Below are 14,194 nucleotides of genomic sequence, written 5' to 3'. Positions count from 1 at the left end.
GCGGGGCGCTGGCTCGCCGGGCTGGGCCGTGAACCAGCCTGTCCCCGCAGCACCGTCTGCTGGAGAGTTTGCGGCCCAGGACGGCCTGCCTCGCTCCGAAGCACGCTTTCTGTTCATGTGGTTCTTGCCCTGAGCTTGCTTTCCCCCGGCCGTTATCTCCCAGTAATTTCTCTTCTAGCAAAGCGGGCAATAATAAAATTCGACGTTAACTGAAATTCCCGGTGCGCACAGAAATGGTGCTGGTGGCATTTCTGTCCGAGGCAGCCCCAGCTTCCTGCAAGGGGACAGGTCAGTCAGAGCGATTTGGGAAGGCGCTGCCCTTCTTCCTGACTCATGCTCCCGCGCTTCCAGTCTGGCAAGGGCTGTGCGATTATTGCGACGAACCGCGTCCGGCACCGCGGACGCTGAATGCTGGCTTGGTGTGAAGAGCACATGTCGGTGCTTTGTAGCAGCCCGTGTGCTTAGCACGGTGAAATACCGCTCAGTGTGATTTTCAGCTGATTAATTGTCACTCGCTGTAGGATCGCGCTTTGCCTTCCTGTCTTTCTGCTAAAACAGTGGGGGCTTTTTTTTCGCTCTTTTTAGAAGACTGTCTGAAGAAAAGCCCTTTAGTTGCATAAAAGTGAAGGGAAGAAGGAAAGGGAGAAGATAATGCTGTCTCATTTTTAAATATAAAACTCTTCCTAAACGGGCCAGAAGTACAATGTTCTGAAATTAAGAGTTTTCCTTGGGCACACACCTTTCAGAGCACAATAATCTTTGCTTGGTTTGAAAAGTGCCTGCTGGGTTTTAATAAAGATTATTGGATTATTGGAAAAGTGTACAGAACTTGCCAGCAAAGCATTTTCTCAAGCATATAAACACCACTGAGTATACAAACAAAGTGCATGGAAGTACACGCAGATACTGAAACGGGCACTTTGTCCAAAGAAGTTAAAGCTTCTCCAGTGCAGCTGGTAAAACTTGGAACAAAAGCAAAACTGCTGGGAAAGGAGCTCCCCGGCAGCATGGATTTTGTAGGTTCAGGGCCAGTGGGCATCCATGGAGTACTCAAGTTCTGTGGGTGCTGCGACCCGGAGTAACAGCTGCGGGTCACTCTTTTGGCCCTTGTGTTGCTGAAAGATGACAGGGACGGGCCCTCTTTCTGTTCTAGAGGAAGGCAGGTGCTTCTGTGTTTTGAGAGGATGGGCTGTCTCGTGTGCTTGGCTGCGCTCCATTGCTTTGAGACATTTCCCACTGAGGATGTCTTGGCTGCTAGTGGCTACCGACCTATTTGTAACCTGTGTTTCGCAGAAGTTTTATTTTGAGTGCAGTAAGTGGAGAGCTGCAGGGACATCTGGGCTTGATCTTCCCCCTCCCGCAAAGGAGGCACCTTCAGTCGAGCTTTGGGCTATCTAATGGTGTTGGATTATCCTTAGCTAATGTAATAGCGTCCTGCTGTTAAGAGTAATAAACAAATCCCCTCCTGACTGTCAGACCTTTCAGCAGCTTTGATAGGAGAAACCGCCAGGTGTCAGCAATAAGACTGTGGTCCTGGGCAGGACTTTAGGGTACTGTCCATAAGATGCGGGGGTAATGCCTGGAAAAGAAGGATTTTATAGAGGGGTTATAGGTATTTGTTCATCTAAAAGGGTTAGGGTGTTGCTGCTTCCCATGTGTCTTTCTCAAAACACAGTATGAATATTGGGTTGCAGATGGCAGTCACCCAGAAGTATAAATTAGAAGGACTACTGGGTACAGTCCAGTGCAACCCTCTGCCTCCTTTGCAGTAGTCTCTTTCTCAGTAGCTGTCTTGGCTACCAGATGGTTCAAGTCAGGGGTTTTTTGTTGTTGTTTTTTGTTTTCAAATAAACAGCTGTATGCAAGTTGCACTGAACAGTAACGTGCAGGAACAAAGAATCGGCACATTACACAGGGACTAAATTTTTCAGGTACCCATCCAAGCAAAAAAGTGAAGATTTTGCAGAGTAATTGGTAGGCAAAAACATCTCAGCTCTAATTTAGTGATCATTTTACTGTCATAAACTGATCTTTAGTTTTCTTTTACACAAAACAAATTATTTTTTACTTCATTAACAATTAAGTCAAAACTGAGTAGTGACAGCAGGAGTTGGTCTTAGTGAAAGAGTTCATGGGATAAACTTATTAAGGGGAATTTTTCACATGTTTAGGTTAACCCGGAGACTCTGTAGTATGGGAAGGAAAAATGATGTTGAATGAGTGCCACCAAGTGTCCTCCTGCTGTATATGAAAGCCCAGGTCTTAAGTCAGAGAAACACAACATTGCACCTCAAAGTTTTGTAACTTTGAGAGGGACATTACAGAGACAACAAATTCTGTTAGAGTGAGAGGAGTTATAATTAATATCCTATTGAAGTGCAACAGCGGTCTCTGGAGATCTGATAAAGGTGAAATATCTGTAGCAGGGGCAGAAATGCAGACATAACCCTGGTTATGCATCCAGTTTGTCTATCTGTTCCATCTTGTGTTCCATCTGAGTGACTGGTGCTGCTTGATGTTGACACTGTGCTATCTGTGGCTTTGCTGGGTTGTGTCAGATGATGGTGTGATACACCTCATCTTCCCTGCAGGGCTGGTATGTGTCACAGGACTTCCTAACAGGTGACATAAGTTACAGATTTGGCAATTAACATGTCCATTTTGGCCCTCCTTCTGCTGCTACTGATCCCTATGCCAACCTTATCAACAGATGCAGTGGGGGCAAGGCTGAGACTGAGTGTGTATGAACAGCACAGTTTCAACAAATAAAACAAGTTAAGCATTGCCAAATGTCCTCCAAGACAGTTTCATCCCAGACTCCCTGCAGATTAAATGGTTCTGATGGATCTTTGGATTTTCAGTTCATACACATGAGCGTGATTAAAGAAGAAGGATTTATATTAGTATATCTTTAGTCTTACAACTAGCTGAAAATCAGATGATTCAAGCAATGGATGCCTAAGTGTGCCAAAACTTCAGCTGCGTTTCTCTGTGCTGGAAGCTGGGGCAAAAGAGAGGTGCCAAAAAGCCATTTTATGTTGCATGCAGTAATAACTGCCCCTTGTCATGCTGGTGTTCATTGCCTGAATTTCCACACTGCAGCCAGAGACCATGTCTATAGCAGCTACACAAAGAGTATGAAGGAGATTTTTTTTTTTTTTTCCTGTGGTGGATGTCAAACTGCTTACCTCTTCTTGGCAATGTGAAGTGCCTTTTGTATTGGTGAAACAGCAGAAGGGGAGTAGACTAGGTCAAGTGTCTAGCCAAAAAGACCATTTATTGCAGGGTTCTGGTAATGCACTTATTTGGAGATGACAGAAATATTTTAAGTCCCAAATGTGCTGAAGCCTGCATACAGAATTTTAACATTTTTTACTGTAATGTATTTATATATAGATAAACTGACCAGTGCCATGGTACATGGCACCCATTAAACTTGGAGGAGCATGAGGCAACAAAAGGGAGCACCGGACCTTGCAGGGACTCTGGGCAGCGAGTGAGCAGCAGACTCACTCTGCTTAATCAACAGCCCATTGTGTGTCTCAGGGCCTTTCCACAGGAGTTAACGGGTGAACGGACTTCTGCTGGCACAATTTTCCATTGTAGCGCGCTCTGTCCTGCCCTGTTTTACTATTGCACTATAAATTAACTTAAAAGAGTCAGGTTTACCACTGCCTGAGCATGCTGTGAAAAACCTCACTTTTGAAATGGTGTGTAACTCTTTGCATGATGAACGGTGGAACTGGAAAGTACAGAAACAGGAACCAGTGCAGTAGCCTTGAGCTATTTGGAAGGACTTTCACTTTTTGTATGGGTGATGTATATTTTGTGCAACCTGTGGTATCCAAAGAGGGCAATGCTCAAGTCATTTGGTCTCACATGTAAAATTCATGCTATTGATTTGGTATTTACCACTATGCAGGGCTTTGTAAGCACCACTGTATTGTGCAGCAGATAACTGAGCTGTCCTCTGCCTCTGGGTAGGTAAGGCAAGGCGGTAGAAGTATATGAGCAAGGTGAGAAGTACATGTGTAGATTCAGATAAATGTCTAAGCTTTGGTTGAGACAAAATTAACCTTCTACACAGAACAATAAGGAAGTAGCTGTCCTTTTCCTCTTGTGTCCTTGCCAAGAACAATAGATACAGTTATCAGTATTCTTGCCAGTAATTCACCTATTATCTCAGTTTAAAAGTATTTCATTGTTTCAAGGATAGTTTTTAATATACTGGAGAATATTCCTATCAGGCTGTGGTATCTGGGCACGATCTCACCATTCATACGAGAGGAAAAATAATAGCTTCTTCTCTGAAATGGCCAACCTTACTACAGCTTTAGAAGCACTCTTTGGGGAGCTGAATAGAAGGAAATGGCAAACTGAAAAGGGTTGCTAAGAAACAATTTCAGATGCTTCCAGATTTTATGAAAAAAAGGATACACCCACAAAAAACGGACTAATAATTTCCAAAAGGACATGATCAGATAGCTATTCTTCTATTAGCCTACAATACTAGTTTACTAAATAAGCAAATAATAAGAAAATAAGAGCTTTGGGACCCAGTATAATTAATAAACATGAATGGGGAGGCTCTCCTGAGGAAAAGCTTCGCACAGGGCCTGAACTTCCAGTAAAGCTTCCACTTTAATAGCCTTGGTGAAGATCACTTAAACAAGTTGCACAGTTGATTGGACATGTTGCATTGGTGAGCATCAGGTGGAAAACCCACAGTAATGGTCTACTTAGATGCAAGGACAGTTTGTGCTGTCATGACAACTGATGTGTGATATGTGCAGACGTGCCCTGCGAGGCAGTCCCACACTCCCAATCACTTACACGTAACAAAAGATCTTCTCAGCTTCCACTTTCCAGCTATTAAATAGGTATAAGAGAACAACCTCACAGCTGTGGCTGGTCCCAGACACATTCTTCCTTAAGGCATACACCTTCAGGTGTTTGATTTTCTGTGTTACCTGCCAGCATTTCTTCATATTTCTACTCAGTTTAGCTGGTTATTGAGATTTGGGTTTACTGATGGTTTTGTTTTCCTTTGTTTCTTAGACTTTTAATGATGTGGGTTTTCTCATCCAATGTATGAAGGACTATTTTGATATACCTTAGTATCTAGCTACAAAAGGTCAGAAATGATACAAACCAGTTCATTAATAGCTGATGCCAAAGTAAGTGCTTTTTTTTTTCTTTAATATGAAATCTTGCACTCATCACAACTTGCTACAAGAAACATTACCTGTGAACAAATAAATGAACGAAAATGCAGATCACTGGGCACAATTTAGCACAGTAGAAAGCCATGGAATACCTCTCAAAATGAAATGGCCAGTATGTTTTTGGTCCTGGAACAAACTGTGGTTACTTTAGTTTTTATTTAATTGAGTAACACAGGAATATACTGATATTGTGACTCTATTCTCCCATGTTCTTCTTAATGCAATTATACATTTATATATCCTTGTGAAATATTTTGGTTTTTTTACAAAACCAAGTATTATGTGGTTTTTATTATACAGAATTATACAAAAATGTAAAAATAATTTTAAATAATTATGTGACATAGAGTTTCCCTCCTCCAACAATTAAAAAATTTCCATTTTTAAATAACAGGAACAACAACAAAAAATTACATATGATGTTTATTTGGTTGAGGACAGCTTTACTAACACCATGCTAACTGATGCTTAATCCAACTTCTTTTGATTTGTTTCAGTTAAAGGCATTTAAAATGGACTCTGAAATACTAGTTCACATGTAGGAAGATAGTTATTTTGACTTCTTTTTATTCTAAGGTTGATTGGACCTCCCTTTGACTGTAGGGTGAAAAAAGTTGGCATTCTTCAAAGAGGAGTTTCCTTTTATTAAAATCTTCTGCAGTCAGAGAAACGCAGCTTTCATTGTGCTTTATGCTGTCTGAGTCATGTGCTGAATGGATGATTGATCAATGCTTAGTCAAGCCTGGACATGGTAAACTACAAAAGCAACATGATGAATGGAAGCTAAAAGGTCTGTCAAAATATAGTTCCTTCTTTATGATCAAAATGAAGGAAAATATTCCACCGGGATCTCAAATCCAGGATGAAACTACCAAGTTACACATGACAAAGTTTAATTTAAGGTTATATTCTGACTGCCATGTAGACATCAAAGAGAAACGTAAAACAGAAACAAGAGGTCGCCAAGTGGGCAATGTTACACTCAGGTAGCAGCTGAGCTTTTTGGATCTCAATATTACTCAAGCATCTGGGAAAATCAAAAGACAAGTGACAGTATTTGACCACATTCCTGCGCTAAACTGACTCTCCTCCTACCATCTACCTCAGTCCAGATCTTCAGGGCAGTGTCCAGAAGGAAGAGAGTTCTGTCTCCTTGAGTGTCAAGTTCTCGACTGCTGTGATTTCCTCCTATCGTCAGTCTTGTTCTGCTTTAATTATCTTTCCCTTTAATTTTTAAGAAATGGCACCTGGAGATATGACCATATTCTTTGTCCTTTAGATGTTGGTTTTTTTCAGCTGCTAACTTCTTATTTCATACTCCTTCACAAGGTGAGCACCTGCATTTACATGTAGAATTGAGATCAATTTATAGGGCCCACACTTGTAAAATTCATTACCTTTCCTCTCCTTCAGTCCTATGTGTGTCCTTGTAGTTTTGCTCTTTAGGCTTTCTGGGATAATTCCTTTCCCAGAAAGTTAGGCAACGTGATCTTGACTAGGTTGTTAAATATAATGGCACAACAAATAATAAATAATGAATAGCTTTTTTTTTTTTTTTTCCTGTAGTAGCAAAGGTGGATTTCAGTGCTGACAATTACTTGAAGTAGGGACAATATTTTACAAAGTTAGTATCAGGCAGCTACCACTAAGTGGCTGCCAGGTAGTAATACCTTGTGATCAATGTCCCCAGGAGATGGCAGTTTCAAAGGTACCCAAGACAGAAACTCAATGGTTTCTTTAAAATATTTCTTCTGGTTTATGAATGCTGGTGGCCTAGCACTGAGACTGTGCTTCTTACCATCCATCATGTACAACTTGGATGTGCTGATTGTTAAGTTATGTGATTACGTGTGGCTCCTCAGCCTGACAGAGGAGACCAGCATGTCGCTGGGAGGGTGGAGAGCCCCAACAACCCTGTGAGAGACCCGAGCCCCTGCCCTATCTCCCCTGGGCTGCTCCAGGAGCCAGCTACTGGAGGGATCCATATTGTGCATATCTGTGTATATATTCCCTACTAATGGACCATTGTCCTGACCAGCAGTGAGGGAACAGGACCAGGCTGTTGGTAGCATTTGCATGATGGCTAGGCATGCCTGTATGTGTGGTTGGCCATGTTGGCACATACCTATGCTCAGCCTTGCTACTGGCTGGACTAGGGAACACGGAGTGATGGCAGCCTGACCTCTATCAGGCCACCAGGTTTGTCAACCCCTAATTTTCGTAAATCCTTTACATGTCATTAGGTTGCCATTGGCAGAAAAAGTGACACAATACAGCAATTCTAAGGTATTTTACATGTTTTCAAAATAACATGTCTGAAAGCTTAAAAAGCAAATCACGTCTTTTTATACATTCGGTTACAAATTGTATTTTAGTTTGCATGCATAGTTACTGGAAGTATACTGTTGTATCTTGATTAATAATAACTTTTTAAATAAGCGTGTTTTTAAATGAATGGCAATTGTTTCCCTCAATGTATGCACACAGGAGACTTGTCAGCGTTTGTATAGGCCAACTTACCTTTCCTGTATCCTAAGAAGACACATTTTCATGCAAGAAAATCCTTTGGTAGCGTGGAGAGGCACATTATTTTGTTTGGTGGATACTGTTGCCCCCTGGAGGCCATTTCTCAATTATCACAATATTAGGTTGGAACTTAAATTAAAACTTAGAAATGTTTGCTATTATAAACAAAATATTCCCTTTAGCAATTAAAAATATTGTGATTTTAATTAAAAGGGTTTATGAGCTTATCAGAGAAATAACTGATTTCTTACCATGCTAATTATTTTTCTACATTTGCTGTTTAGATTTGCAAATTACTAGACAGTAAAATTTAATTGCTTTTTAAGGGAGATGAATATTTAATATGAATACAGTACTTGGGAAAAATAAGGGTTTTGTGAATGTGTGTGTGTGTGTGTGTTTTAAGCAGCACAGATAATCAAACTATGGAGTGCGAGTGTCTCTACGTGCGCTGTAGACATGTTTCTATACATTGCCATATTGCTCATGTAACTGCAAGAAAAGGGCAGTGCAAGTCTGTGAGTAGAAGCAGCCCTGGGCTGCATTTGTGCTTTGTAGCTGCTGTATTGCCCCTGGTTGGAAACAGCGCTAAAGTCAAAGGCAGCTCATGGAGCCAAGAGTTTTGCTTGGCCATTGATAACAAGGGTTAAGCTGATGGCCAAGCAGGCGCTTACTCAAGCCTCACATCCAGCTCCGTCTCTGCTGCATGGTCTCCTGGCAAAGCAGCCCCGCTGGGCTTCGTGCAGGGGGCACACAATAAGGGTCACAACCCTGGCGTGTCTCCCAGGCCTCCTGAAGTGGAAGCTAGATTTCTGCATTTGTGTAAAAAAAGCGCCCTATTTTTTTCTTCATTTCTGGGTCTGCTAGAGACTTTGAGCTCATTACAACAGTTCGTTGAATGAATGTCTGCAGCTGACATCCAGCCTAGATAGCAATGACTGTTAGTCCTTGGCCGTTGTAGTCACATCTGAACTACCAAGGCAATTGCATTGGTAATAATTAATTGGGCTGCCCGTGCAGAAAGATATTTCTCTGTGTGAATAAGTCTATTTCTAAATATTTAGCTCTTACAGGCATTGCTAATCACTATCACTAGTGGTATGAATTAAGTATTAATTTATACATGTCTAATTGTTTAGCTTTTGCAATTAGTCCCTTGTCTACACTTGTAATTAGATTGTTTTTTCTTCATAAATGCTGTACCTCTCAGCCTTTTTTCTCTGCTGGTGCTCTGATTTCTGCTGCCTCCCCAGCCCCGCGGGGTGCTAGAGTTAGCTCTCGCTATTCTTCACCGAGCTTCCCGCTCTGGTGAGCACCAGCGTTTCAGGAGACAGCCAAGCCAGCAAAGAAGCAGCCCTGTACTAGTGCAGGGAGGAACAGGGCTCTCTGTGAAGGAAACAGGACAGAGGCAATGCTTGGTATTGCTTCTCGTAGGTATTGCCTAACCCCAGTCAGGCCGATGTTGCTGGTGGTTAGTGAGCTATGCACTGTGACAGACACCCTGTTCTAGACCCCTTCTTGGGATTTGGCTGTTGCTTTCTATCCTCACACCAATCCCATTCTGCAGGAAAGCCAGCAGCTTTCTGGACAGGCATATGGAGAACATTTTTTTCTCCTTGCAAACTCTTCTTTGTCTGAAGGCTGTAAGCATCCCTCCTTCTCCAGCTCTTCATTTCATGCCTCTCCTCACCGCAGGTTCAGTACTCCCTCTCTGAGTGCAAGTCACGTTACGCTTTGTAACCTTTATGCAAAATGTAATCCAGTCTGTTGCACCGAGCTTCATTAGTACTTCAGGTAAGCTGAATGACAGTCTTAAAACTGCTGAAAAGCATAGGAAGGGTGCCTATTAAGGAGTGCAACAACTGGGCTTGCACTAGTTATTTTCTGTCAGTAATATCAGTACCACATGTGGTATGTTGAAGTATTATAATACAGCAGGGTAATATCAGTTCAAATTATTATTGCTTTTTCTGGTCTGGGGTGTGAAAAAAGATTTCATACAAACTGAGATTCCAGAAATTTGTAGTTGAGGCTCTCTTGATATGCTTCCTAACTAATTTAAAGGATCAAATTTTCCTCCAGTGGAAATATTCAGTCCATGACAGAGTTTAGCACTGTTGATATACTGAAAAATATTTAGATTTTGAGGACAAGCTGATGGTTTGAGTCTCATCATATGAGATCACGTGCATATACTTCCACCTTGTTTTTACATGTCCTCTGCATACATTAATGATAAAGCTTAAACAGTTACATGTAAACCAAGAGGAATAGTTTATCACTATCCCTTCCGCAATTCTAGCTTTAGAAATAAAGACTTACACAGACAGAAAAGCATGGAGGATGCCCATAACAGTGAATGGAAAAGTCCTTACTCTCCTGCCTCTCTGCAGGACCTTAGATCGGGGTGAAAAGAGGCTTTGGGGGCAGGGGGGTGGGGAAGTTTAACCAGGTTGAAAATGGGTGAAATATCCATCTGTTATCCTTTTGGAAAGGGAAAAAAAAGAAATCTGTGCATTATTCACAGGCAGGAGACTTAAAGTGGTGAGGGAAAAATCAATATTTTTCTTTCAAAATGTAATTTTTTCCCTTGGTATGCTTGAGACTTTGGTCATTACAACACTTGAGAAATAAAGCCTGCATATGAAATGAGGCCTCCTGTGAAAGGAAAGGGGCTGAGGCTTAGGAATGAAGCTGGAGGAGCGTGACTAAGGTCAAGGCAGATCAACAGCACAGTGTGCGAGATGAGCCTGCTCAGCTCACTCTCCATTGAATGTGACCAGAGAGTCTTTACCATAAAGTTTAACACACAGAGAGACCTTTCCCACTGAAGTCTTTGAGAAAATTGAACGGCTGTTACAGGGAGATGGAAGCACCAAGGAAAAGCAAGGTGTCTCCCCAAAAGGCAAAGGTGGTCTCAGAGATAAATAATCCAGGTGCTCTGACTTCTGCTATATATTACTTCTGTTGGTTAAAAAAGGAGGAAAAAAGTTAGATCTTAATGCCGTATTGCTTTGGAGGGGGAAAGAAGTTAAAATATCCACTTCTGTTTGACATATACCTCTTTTTCGTGTTAAAACCTCCAGTTTTAGGAATGGGGCTTTAATGGTGACCACAGGAAGGTTTAGGCTAACCATGGTAGCACTGACAGCTAATCCCACATTCTGTTTCTGCTCTGACCACAAAATGCAAACCCGAACAGGCCCAAAGGCAATGATGAGGTGAGAGCCGCCCTGCGCACATACTGGATGGTATTTACAGTTACAGGAGTATGAATAAAGCGTGCTCCAGAAAGGCGTTAATTACTGTCAGTTACAAATACCACTGCAGGAAGGAGAACTAAAACTGGCACACAGTTTCTTGATGGAGGGCAAGTATAGCCACAAACGGAAGATTCGAGAGAGAAAAAGGTATTTGTAAATAACAGCGAGGAGGAATTCTAAATCAGAGCAACCACACGCCGACCACAGCACAGCCCTGGGGCCATCTGTGCTGCCAGCGGGGCCGGAGCTTGGCTTTGTCTGCCACTGCGAATGAGTGGATGGATGGAGGATGTCACTGCTGCGTGCGTGTGTGTGGAGCAGCTGGCCGAGGCGCTGCAAAAATTGGCAGGACTTCCAGCACCTCTCTCCAAAGTAAAAGGGAATGAGGAAAAATTAAAAATCAAAAGGACTTGCTGACACAAAAAGGTGTCAGGTATTGCAATGCACCAATAACTCCATCCTTAAAACCCCTGAGAATCACTAGCTCACTTCAGGAGTACGGCTCTTGCTGGGCCTTACTTACTCAGCCCAGTAGCCCCCAAGCCTCTGCACAGCTGTTCTAGTGTAAGTCAGTGTGACTGACTGTGGGAGAAAAACACACAAGACCTTTGGAAGGTCCCTTCCCATAAATTACTTTCAAGGATTTATTTACAGTTTACATTAGCAGCCACACCCTCCACAATATCATTAAACTTTACGAGGGCTTGAATGAACAGCTGCATCTTAAACAGTATTTTTTCATCTTTACATGTAAGACACTGGTTCTTTTGAGGCTGTTCACTAGGCAAGTAACATTATTTTTTTATTCAGCCACAGGGCAAACTGCCATTACCTGCTTGAAAGATCATACCTCTGTTTATAGTGAAGTGTTAACAGTATTTCTTAAAAGCTAGACTACTTTGGCCTTACAGGTAAGGTGTGTGTGGGGAAACTTGCTCTCACAATAATTTAGAAAATGAGTTTATTTCAGAGTTATGGTTACAGCTACACTGCTAATGACTTATGGCATAGAAATCTTTTGGGTGACACCTACAGTGGAAAAAGCTCCCTGCCTTCATTTTCATGTTAAAATGGGGACTTATGCAGCTGTTAGATCAAAAGCTTCAGGAGCTGTGCCTGCTTAGAGGTTGGAGATGCTTTAGGCTTGGGCAGGTTTAGTCTTGTGGGATGTGGTGTTGAGGATGGGTTTTGCTTACGTGCAGGCTGACACAACCCAAGGACAGTTGGTATCTGGGGTCTGATGGGACTTACAGGGCTTTCCATATAGGGCCTAAAGTAGGCAAGGTCTTCTGCAAGGGGCTTGGAAGGAGTCCTATATCCCATAGTCACAGCTGGCTGAATGCAAAGACCAGTGAGGACAAAAGTAACACCAGATTTTCCTGTAATGCAAAGTGTGAGGATGTTAACCTCAATCGATGTGCCTGGGGGCTGATGACTGGATGAAGTTAGGATGGCAGATGTACCTGGAGCAGCTGTGTAGCAGCCACACTTGGGCATCTGCCAGGCTCTTAACTTCTCCCGTCTTTCAAACCAAGAGACAGAGCCTGGTGGTTCCTTCACATATCAAAACAACTTCACAGCAGGGGGCCTGTGCTCCCCATTCTGGGCCCCTCCTTCTTCTTGAAGAGACCTGAAGTAAGGATTTCCAAATCAGGGGCTGGATCAAGAAAAGTTGGTGATTGCCTTGGGAGTGAGCCTGATGGACAGGGAGAGATGGTAGCACAAACCACCTGCATCTAGCACTAGGACACTGTTAGCTGGCTTTTCCTAAACTGTCTTGCACATTTGTTGTTTGTTTCTGACTTACTTCTATAAAGGAGCAGCATCCAAGTGTGTTTTGTAAATTGACAAATGACAGGAAATTCGGTGGCTGCTTTTCTGATTTCTCTTCCTAATAAGCAAGGCCTCCCCTTTCCCCTGCTGCTCAGCAGAAGTAAACAATATTCCCTGGGCCAAAATTTAGATTTCCTCTAGCTCTTCATAGCATTTAGCTCACGGCAGTTAATGCCATTAGTCAGAGATCTCCAATTTAAGTGTCATAAAATACTAATTATAATAAGGCGCTTGATGTCTCTCCCCGGGTGTACCAGCTCAGGATGCTGCTGAAGTCCTATTGGGCAGGAGTTACCGGGACAGAACGAGAAAGGTGTTTTGTCGTGCTACAGAGGAGGTTAATTAGAAAACTTCTCACATTATTAGTGAACCTAATTAATTTCATTACTTTAGAAGAGAGTCCTGATTATATCTGGAAAATAGCTGATAACCCCAATAGCAAATTATGGGTAATTTGATACAAGACCACTCAAGTTTATGGTTACATGGCAACAGCGCATTTTGCTGACTTTTGACTAAGAGTAATGACTAAGACCTGGGCAGAGAGAGCAGCACAATATCCACAGGGCAGAAAGTGCCTTGTTCTGGTTTCCTGGGAGGAAGTCCCGATGATTTCAGGGAGTAAATGAGGATGTTGCCATGGAAGAAGACTTACTGGTTGTTCTCTGCTTCCACTAAGCAAATTACGTCTGGAGATCACCTTCCCAAGGTTACTATTTGTCAAAGCTTACTTGCTTGTCCTATGTTTAAACTCTACTTTACAGTACTAATGGGCTGCATTCTTTATTCTCTCTATGGGTTTATAAATAAATAGTTCTTGTCAGAGATGTTATGCATATAGACTTACATGAACTCAAAGTTAATGTGGCTCTCAGCCACCCCTCTACACCTGCCCTTTGTGAAGATGAATTTCAAAAGCCATTTTCCCACCAGCTGCTGAGCTGGTGATAGATGGGATTTCATTAGTAAGGCAGATAGATAGATACCAGCTGACATCCTGGTTGAATCAGTTATTGGAGCTGGGGGTTACAGATAATCCTTAGGGATGAGTGTACAGGCATCAAGTACACCAAGAAAAAGAGCAATATATAGGAAGTCTATATCTTTGTTTTTGTTCAGAGCTGTGATAGTTGTCCCAAAAGTTAGGCTGGCTTTGGAACTACTGGCTGAATGCAGCAGAGAAGCCCTCTTGAGCTAAATACACCCCCTTTATATTGTTGTATCTCCTTCCTTACAACACATTTATTAAACCTTGCATGTTAACCTAATAAATACACTATTACATCTGGCTTGCTACAGCCTGTTGCTAAGAGTGACTGGGAGGCTGGCAGAGCTTCCCAGGGATTC

The sequence above is a fragment of the Haliaeetus leucocephalus genome, unplaced genomic scaffold, assembly GCF_000737465.1.
Source record: "Haliaeetus leucocephalus isolate CR32 unplaced genomic scaffold, Haliaeetus_leucocephalus-4.0 Scaffold251, whole genome shotgun sequence".
NCBI lineage: Eukaryota > Metazoa > Chordata > Aves > Accipitriformes > Accipitridae > Haliaeetus > Haliaeetus leucocephalus.
Note: the sequence above shows the minus strand (reverse complement) of the source record.